This window comes from Puntigrus tetrazona, unplaced genomic scaffold (genome assembly GCF_018831695.1).
Source record: "Puntigrus tetrazona isolate hp1 unplaced genomic scaffold, ASM1883169v1 S000001067, whole genome shotgun sequence".
In the NCBI taxonomy this organism is placed as follows: Eukaryota; Metazoa; Chordata; class Actinopteri; order Cypriniformes; family Cyprinidae; genus Puntigrus; species Puntigrus tetrazona.
In genome coordinates, this window is record NW_025048656.1 from 179,038 (window position 1) to 189,352 (window position 10,315).

Consider the following 10,315-nt stretch of genomic DNA (forward strand, 5'->3'; position numbering starts at 1 on the left):
TATACTCTCTCTATCTTTGACTGTAAATGTTGTGTCATCTGCATACTGATGAATTGTGCTCATTCCCCCATATGGAATTTGGATTCCTTTTATTTCCTTATCTTTTTTAACTAATGTTGCCAAAGGATCAGCCGTTATTGAATACAGCAATGCCGACAACGGACATCCCTGCCTAACTGACCTCTCTATAGGAAATGAGTCTGTTAAAACACCATTAATCTTTACACAACTTTTTGAATTACTATACAATAACTTTATCCATCTTAAAATCCTCTCCCCGAAACCGAATCTTCTCATTACCTGCTCTATAAAACTGTGCTCTACCCTATCAAATGCCTTATTTAAATCCATACATAAAATCAAACCCCCCTCCCCATCCTTTCCCATTTTGTCCACAACATCTCTTATTGTGCACACTGTATCTGAAATATCCCTGCCTGGTATACTATATGCTTGACTTGGTGATATTATACTCCCCACTATCTCTTTTATTCTATTTGCCAATACTTTTGTCAATATCTTATAGTCTGTATTTAAAAGGCTCAAAGGCCTGTAATTTTCCAACTTAAGCCGACTACCTTTATTTTTATATAAGATAGTGATTACGCCTAAAGTCAATGATTCTGGCACTTCCGCTCTCTCTTCCATAGTTTTATATAGCTTCCATAAAATGGGCGCTAAAACCTTGATGAACGTCTTGTAAAACTCGTGTGTTAACCCATCCGATCCTGGGCTTTTATTTGGTTTTGTTTGTTTTATTGCTTCTTTTATTTCTTCTATGCTTATTTCTCTATCACACATATTTTTATCGCCCTCTTTTAACTTGGCACTCAACGTGTCTAAAACTTCATCTACGCACTCTTGTTTTACACCTTCTTTCTTAAACAATCCCGCATAAAATGCCTCCACCACTCCTATTATTTCCACATAATCAGTTACCTTTACACCTTTTCCATCCTCCAGTTCCATAATATGATTTCTCTTCTGCTTTCTTTTTTCTAAATTCAGAAAGAACTTTGTACTCCTCTCTCCCTCAACCGCATACTGTGCTCTACTCCTTACTTTTGCACCCTCACTTTTTTCTATTTCATACTCATCCATTTCTGTTTTTATCTGACGATAACATTCTTTGCCGTACTCAGGATTACTTTCTATTTTTTTTGCTTCTTTCGCCAACGCCTTTTTCAGTGCTTCTATTCTACTTTCCCTCATAAAGTCCCTTTGCTTTGAGTACCTAATGCTTCTTCTTTTAATTTTTTCTTTCATTCCTTCCCACCACTCACACACATTTTCATCAAACAAAGGGTTTTCCATTTCATAACTTATACATTTTCTGATATTTTCCTTATAAGCCTCTTCAGTTAATATAGATGAATTCAAACACCACACCCCCTCCTCTTTCTCCCAGATTTATACCTATCTTTACTTTTATAGCTGCATGATCACTTATTCCTAAAAAACTATATTTCACATTTTTAACAATTTAATATTTCTCTTTTAACTAAACACAAATCTATCCTGCTTTGTTTTAAGCTTCCCATTACCATTTGCCGTCTAGAAAACTCTCTCTCAAATGGGTTTTCTTCTCTCCAAACATCTACCATTTCATCACTTTGCATCCACTCATTTAGATATTTCCTAGACACATCCGATTTGAAATAAGCAGTGCTTGAAGCATCTAATCTTGTGCACCACACATTGAAATCTCCAACCACTATACATTTACCTTTACATAATGGCTTTGTTTCTTTAAAAAGTTCCTTTCTTTCAGCTTCTACATTTGGTGCATATATATTTATCAATCTAAACAATTCATTACAAAACACAAATTCTATAACTAACAATCTCCCCTTATCATCTTTATATATTTGCTTTACACATTTCAGTTTTTCTCTTTTTATCAAAATTGCAACACCACATGCTTTTTGAGTCCCATGATTAACTAAAATATCTTCTTCCCACAACTTTTTAATATTTTCCATAATATCCTCTGTCCAATGTGTCTCTTGTAAACAGATTATATCTGCTTTCAACATACCAATCACCTTCTCAACCTTTTTTGATTCTCTTAGTCCATTACTATTTAAGCATGCAATGTTCATTGTGCCCCACATAGCGAATATTGCAGTTAAAAGGGTTCTATAGCGCATTTAAATATACTCAAAGTCTTACTTTTTCCCCCTATACTCCATCTCTTTCTTCTTTCTTTTCCTCTGCATGATCTTCTCCTCACATGTGTCCATTTCCTCTCCTCCATTTGATTCTGGAGTCTCTTGCACCACATTCTTTCCCCCTTCTCCACTGACCTTCTCCCTCGCCTGAAACGCCATGCCTTGACTTTTGGCATTACTACCTTCTTGGCTTGCAATACCACTTTTTGCTGTCTTCCTCTCTTCTTCAGTCCTCGGTCCTTTCTCTTTTCTCTCCTCTCTCTGACCCGAGATCGCGTCCTTTGGACAGGTCTCCTCCCCAGAGCCTCTCTGTTCTGCTGTGTCTTCTTTTCTGCTCCCATTGTCCCTTCTCACCTCCTCCACGGCCACAGAATCTTCCCCCTCCTCATTCTCCTCTTCCTCTTCCTCCTCCTCCTCATACAGATCCGTCCACTTCCCATCACTTCCCTCTTCTTCAATCTCCACCACAGTTTCGCACACACAAAATCCAGTTCCCATCTTGCACACGTCGCAGATCCCTTCATTACATTCCCGTGCATAATGTCCTTGTTTGGCACACCTGAAACACTTGAAGCTCGGGCAGTCTCTCACAACATGCCCAGGCTGAATGCACAAACGACACACTTTCACCTGTCTGTCATGTATTACTCGAAAGTGCTCAGCACCTCCCACTGTGTCAAACTTTGTAGAATATGGCAACGATTTGACAGTGTCTGTGAACTTAACTTTCAAAAATCTTGTTCCATCCGCGATATCAGTTCCTGGCCACATTCTCCTTTTAATTCTTGAAACCGCCATCACTCCCCATTCCGTCAGCTTTTTCAATATTTCATCGTCCTGGATATATGTGGGCAGACCCAGGAACGAAACCACCAACTCTGTGCTGCTTATTTCTCTTGCCATGACTCTGCTCTTTTTTATATTTAGTCCATCCAGTAATTTCTCCTTTCCTTTCTCCTCCTGCATAGTCAGCTCATATTCTCTTGGCGTTTTATATCTGCATCCAATAACCACTCCACATTCTTCTTTTACTTTCTTCAACAATTCCATTATAGTAATTCTGTCATCTCCATCTATCACCACGTGTACAGTTAGATGCTTGTCATAATTTCTCTTACTTTGTTCGCCATCGCTGACTGTCTCCTTCAAATTCCCCTTGTCCAATCTGTTTTCCTTCTCCATGTTCTTTTTCTGCAATTTTCACCTTCTCAGAAACAGAAATATTTATCCCCAAACAGCAAGAGCTGCCTGGGGATTAAAACAACCATTCAGAGAAGAATCCCTGCTTATTTTACGTAATTTTCCAAAATTAAAGAGTTCCAAGCTCTTCCAAACAATCAATCTCCACCTGTTCTCGCCAATGACTCACTCACTTCCTGAATTCCACAAGAGGGCGCTCAGGGTGGTATGGCCGTAAGCGAGAGCTGTTGCAAAAAGCCCCCTATTTTAAGGTGAGGCACCTTAAAAGACATCATACTAGACAAGTATTGAAGGAAACACAAAAAAATACTTCAAAATAAGGTACATTAAAGTTAAGATTATTAGATAAGTAGTTAAAAACAGCCAAACGCTGTTTAAAGATCAGCTACTTTAAAGGCAATTGAATTAAATAAGCAGTAAGGGAGAGCAAAAAGCTATTCAAACTTTGGCCACACTAAGGGCCAGTGTATTAGATAAGCACTGAAAAAAACAAAAATGCTTACAGCACTTGGTATTCCGAGGCAGTCTTCCATCCAAGTACTAACCAGGCCTAACTCTGCTTAGCTTCTGAGATCAGACGAAATCAGGCATGAACAGGGTGGTATGGCCTTAAGCGAGAGCTGCTGCAAAAAGCCCCCTATTTTAAGGTAAGGCACCTTAAAAGCCATCATACTAGACAAGTAATGAAACACAAAAGCTACTTCAAAACTTGGAACATTAAAGGTAAGAGCTTTAGATAAGTAGTTAAAAACAGCCAAACGCTGTTTAAAGATCAGCTGATTTGAAGGCAATTGAATTAAATAAGCAGTAAGGGAAAGCAAAGAGCTGTTTAAGCTTTTTTTTTCAATCAAATACAATAAAAACATACTTTCTCTTGTACAATATCTACATCACATATCTCACAATTTCATACATTATTTCAACAAATCCTTCGCTCTCCGGTAGCTCCCACAATAAATCTTTTAAAACACGATAGACATTTGATGTAAAAACAACATAAAATGCATCCAGGATTTTTTCACTTTTAAAATACACATACAATTTTTCCATATATACTTCAGTTTTCCTTTTAAAGACAGTCCAAACATCCAAAACAATTTGTTCCTTTTTGGCCACAATTCTTCTCTCCCATATTGCACTTTTCATTAACATAACAAACTAATTAATAATGTAATAAAGGCTTAATAAAGGACACTCAGTGGATTAATAAAGGCTTTGTTTTGACACTTCTTTTCCCATCCAAACATCATCTCTATGTTCCATTCCATTACATTTTCATCCCATTCTTCAGTCAAGTCTTTGATTAAACATTTACATTTCCTTAAAAATGCCTCCAGTTCCTTACAATATAAAAACAGATGTAAAATCCCCTCTTCTTTTTCTTTTCACACTTTGCATGTTGTTCCATCCATATTTTATGTAAAATAACTTCAGTAAAAACAACTTTGTGTCTTATAAAATACTCCAAACATTCCAACTTTGTTTCCACACACTTCCCCCTCATGTTTCTCCATATACATTCTTCTTTTAGATTGTTGAATTTTTCCACCGAGTACTTATTTACAGTCGGCTCTTTAAACACACCATCTCTAAAAACAATAAACATTTTTACAGTACATCCCTTAAAAGCATACAATTTTTCCCCCAGTTTCACATTAATATGTTCCTCTGTTTGATACAAGATATCTTTCACTCTTGTTATCCCCACTTCCATCCATTTCTTAAAAAATAGTTCTTTGTCTTGTTTTAAAATGTTGTTATTTAAGAACAGAGATTGATTTAAAATGTTTTCTCTTCTTTGAGGATTGTATACAATTTTACTTAAGATCTATAGGGTAGAGCACCGGGTTCTTTTATAAGTTGTCTCTCGACTATATATTTTCAGCCTCACCTATGATACCACTTTTAGAGAGATTAAAGTTACCAAATGAGTAATCTAATAACTGTATGCAAAAAGAATGTTTTTTATTTAGGGAAAAAAAAATAGAAAAATGTGTTTTAGCAGGAGGATATCAAAACATCTACAAAACACGAGTATTACGATAACAGTAACGTTAACGTTTCACACTTACTACGATGTATACAACAAACACCATATAAACTGTGGGCCCACTCACACCATAACCACACTCATACCCACTCCCGATGCAGGCCTGATTCGTGGCTTGGGTGCGTAGAGACCTTAAAACACTATTGGCCGCTTCACTCTCCAGCGAGCTGAAAAAAAAACAACAGTACCTATATTCCGTCCTCGTTCGTCACGAAGCCTGACAGTCTCTCCAACCGTCGTTCGTCCCTCGCGGCCGGAGGAACACCCAACGCTCCCGGTGGCTGGGTGCGCTATCCGGTTTTTTTTTCCTTCTCGTCCCTCGTGGTCAGAGGACCTGTGAGCGCGTCCGGTGGCTCAACGGGTCTATCTGATTTCCTCTTCCTTCCCACGCGGGATACTGACGACAGTACTATTTTACTACCACCAGTCAATCCGTCCGAACTTCGCACACAGCGTGTGCAAACTGAAACCCGCTAACTATTACTCGTTGTCCACGAGTAAACGAATAAATGGAAAATTAAATAAATCAAACGAAATATAACACTTCAACCAAACTCAAACGCTTCTACGAGAGTTTTTAAAGTTAACTAGATTAAATAATAAATCGATAGATGTCGATTAGAATCTACCTGCTTCTCTCACTCGCTCCTTTTTTTCTTCTGATCGTTCGCTTTCTCGGGTTTCTTTTTATATCCCCCTCCCCAAACCAATCAAGTATGACTATACTTATAAAGAAGGCGGGCATTAACTAATTAACCTCCAATCAACTGCAATCAACCAAACATGCTGTTGAAAACCACGTTTTGCTCAAGTACATTTCAACCGATCCTTAGCGCTTCGTCCAAGATCTTAAAGGGACATGTACTTATAATAAAACTTTTTACAGTCTTCATATTACACATTTAAAAATATGCTTATAAACAAAAATAGGGTTCTATTGACTAAATTTTAACAACCCTTACAGGGGTTACACAATTATCGCTGTGTCATCAGCATATTGATAAACCTTCCCTTCAGCATTGTTTTCGTCAATTTCTATACCTATTATTCCTTCTTTTTGTTTTATAGCCAATCCCAATAGTTCTGATACAAATGAATAAAGTAAAGCTGAAAGCGGACAACCCTGCCTAATTGATCTTGTGATTTTAAAACAGTCTGTTAAAAACCCATTACATTTTATACTTGTTAAAGTACCCTTTAAAAATCTTTATCCATTTGATAAAATTCCCCCCAAAACCAAAACTCCTTAAAACCTCAAATAAATACCTGTGTTCCACCCTATCAAAAGCTTTTTCAAAGTCCAAACTAATTATATATCCATCTTCACCTTTATCCTTCATGTACCATATTGTATCTCTTATACTAATTTTTATGTCATCTATATACCTTCCTTTTACTCCGTATGCTTGGTTTGTTTCAATTATGCTTGGCATAACTTTCTTTAATCTGTTTGCTAAAACCTTGGCTAAAATTTTAAGATCTGTGTTCAACATTGTAATTGGCTTATAGTTTTTTAAATCTATTTTTTCACCCTTTCTTTTATATACCAGCTTCATTAACCCCATCCTCATTCTTTCATTAATTTCTTCTTTTTCAAAAATTTCTTTAAAAATCTCATTTAAAATCTTTGTTAAAACCCCTTTAAAACTTTAAAATTTCAGTTCCCAAACCGTCTATTCCTGGACTCTTCTTTTTATTCAGTTCATTTATTGCTCTTTCAATCTCTTCTTCTCTGATTACTTGGTCACAATCTTTTTTATCTTCCTCACTTACTTTTGCTTTTATCTGATTCAGCAGTTTCTTTTTTTCCTTCTCTTCCACGCCCCTTGCACTAAACAGATCCTCTAAAAATCCTTTATTTCTTTTAAAATATTTTCATTACCTTCTACAATTTCTCCATTTTTCTCTCTTATTTCCTTTATAATATCAGCTTTCCCTCTCTTTTTTTCTAAATCAAAAAATTTGTGCATTTTTCACCCTCCACAAGATATTTAGCTTTGCTTCTTAACCTCTCCCCCTCATATCCTTTTTCTTCTATTTCTTTCAGTCTTCCCTCCATTTCCTTTATCTTTAGTACGTCTTTATTTTCTTTATTCAATTCAATTTCCAAATTCTTTATTTCTCTTTCTTTGAACTTTTTGCATTTCCTCAAAATACTACAATATTTGATTGAAAATTTTTTGATAAAAAATTTGACATTCTTCCACCAGATTCTCTTATCCTCTGTATACATTTCATTTTCCTTTTCCTTCTCAATGATCTCTTTAACCTTCAAAACATTCATTCTTTAAAATCTCTGTATTTAAAATCCATACTCCCGGACCCCTTTGCATATTGCTCCAATCTATTTTAAAACGTAAAAACTTATGATCACTAAAACTGGTTTCTTCATATCTGATTTTTTCAATAAAATTCCCCACATTTCTTGTACATAACACATAATCAATTCTTGTTTTACATATAAAGTTCCCTACTATTTGCCTTCTTGAAAACTCCTTTTTTCCTCCATTCATTTCCCTCCACACATCTATTAAGTTTTTTTCTCTCATCAGTTCCTTTAATTAATTTCTCCGTGTCTGATTTAAAAACCATTCCCTCTGCCATATTCCCCATCTTTTCTTTATACACTACATTGCTTGAATCAAAAACATTTTTCTCATTAAAAACGCCACTCCTCTTCCAAGCCTTCCATCTCCATTTTTATATAAAATATCTCCATCCCATTTCTTTTTATAGTCCACCATCACACTCTCTTTCCAATTTGTTTCTTGCAAAACGATAACATCTTTTCCTTTACATTTTTCTTTCACTCTTTCAAATTTTCCCATGTCCATCAGTCCCCTTGCATTAAAAGTAACACAACTTAAAACCATTAAAAAAAAGAAAAATAAATACTTAAAAACCATTATTCTCCATCTTCTCCCTCCAGCCCTCTTAACGCTTCATACCTGTATGCACTTGTCATTATTTCTTTCCTTGCATTTTCCACGTTTGGTTTTACCTTTATTGTTCTCCTTCTTATTTGTCCTCTCTCCCCTCTGTCTTTTCCTATACTGTTTGTCCTTGTTTCTTCTTCACTGTCCATTTCTTTGCTTTGAACTTCTGTTCCTTGTCCATCTCTCTCCACATCATCTAGAAAAGGTTTAAAATTGTCAGATATTTCCATTTTTTGTCCACTGAGTGTCCTGTTCTGTTGTCTGTTCCTTGTCCTTATAATTCTCTTTTTCTCCTTCACGTTCCTCTCTGTTGTCTGATTCCTCTTCTGTTTCTTTTTGTTGTAGTCCTTCTTCCTCTTGTTCTTGATCAGTTTGTCTTTCCTCCTTGTTGTTTCCTTCATGCACCTGTCCACCCATCCGATCTTTCCTACCTCCTTCCTCTCCCTCCATCCAACATTCACATTTATTTAAAGCTTCATGACACTCCGGGCATCTGACAGCATTGCAATCTCTTGCGAAATGTCCCCTCTCCTCGCACTTATAGCACCTAAAATCTGGGCATTCTTTAAGCAGGTGTCCTGGGCTCATGCACAGCCTATAGGTCTTCTTCACCTGATGGCTGTGCATCACCCTAAAATACTACGGCCCTTCAGCTGTTTCCAGCTTCGTGCTATATGGCAACGATGCCACTTCTTTGGGGAATCTCACTTTTAGAAACCTTGTTCTGTCCTCAATGTCAGTGCCCGGGTAGCATCTTCTTTTTACTTTTGACATGGGATTAACTCCCCATCCTTCCAATTTTCCCCAAATTTCATTATCATCAAGATAGACGGGCAGGTGCATGAAGGAAACAACGTAATCTCTTTTTTGCAATTTCTTTATCTTGAAGTTCACTCCTTTCATTAAAAGTCCATCAGTCGATTCCTCACATGCTTCTTCCTTTTCCATTGTCAGTTCATAGTCTTTTCCTTACCTTGGTCTTAACGCCAAAATCTTCCCATTTCCACATTTATCCGTCACCGCTTTTATAATATCCACAGCTCTCACCTCACTTACATTCTCCACATTCACAATCACAGTCGCCTCATTTAAATATCTCCTTCTGCCAAACTTGTCTCTTGCGTCTAGGTTTTTTCCGTGTTCTTCTCGTTGTCGGTAATCCAGTCCAGTGTCGTTTGCCATACGTGTCTCGCCATCCAGTCCAGTGTCGATTGCTGTGTCTCTTCCTCATGCCAGTCCAGAGTCGTTTGCCATGCTTGTTCCTCGTGCCAGTCCAGAGTCGTTTGCCATGCTTGTTCCTCGTGCCAGTCCAGTGTCGTTTGCCATGCTTGTTCCTCGTGCCAGTCCAGAGTCGTTTGCCATGCTTGTTCCTCGTGCCAGTCCAGTGTCGTTTCCCATGCTTGTTCCTCGTGCCAGTCCAGAGTCGTTTGCCATTAATCCGTCCATTGAAAAAAATAAGAAAAGAGAAAAATAGAAAGGCGTAACTACCCTCCAGCAAGCAAAAAAGCTGCTGTTGGATGGTTTTATAACATGAAAAAACAAACAAAAAACTAACTTAAACTAAAGAAAAAAGCAAAATACAAACACAAAAAATTAACACAAAATGGAGGAGAGCCTTCCTCTCCCAACTGCAGCCAACACTTCCTGTGTGTACTCTAGCGCCCTCAGGGTGGTATGGCCGTAAGCGCGAGCTGCTGCTGCAAAAAAACCCTATTTTAAGGTGAGGCACACTACAGGCCATCATACTAGAAGTAATGAAGGAAACACAAAAAAATACTTCAAAAAACATTAAAGTTAAGATTATTAGATAAGTAGTTAAAAACAGCCAAACGCTGTTCAAAGATCAGCTACTTTAAAGGCAATTGAATTAAATAAGCAGTAAAGGAAAGCAAAAAGCTGTTCAAACTTTGGCCACACTAAGGGCCAGTGTATTAGATAAGTAGTGAAGAAAACCAAAA

The 10,315-nt window shown here is 37.1% G+C and overlaps 1 pseudogene; it reads right to left on the minus strand.

The window, feature by feature from the left end:
• Nucleotides 1–3,867: 3,867 nt before the first annotated feature.
• LOC122340918 lies at nt 3,868–3,986 on the minus strand (annotated as a pseudogene).
• Nucleotides 3,987–10,315: the final 6,329 nt, after the last annotated feature.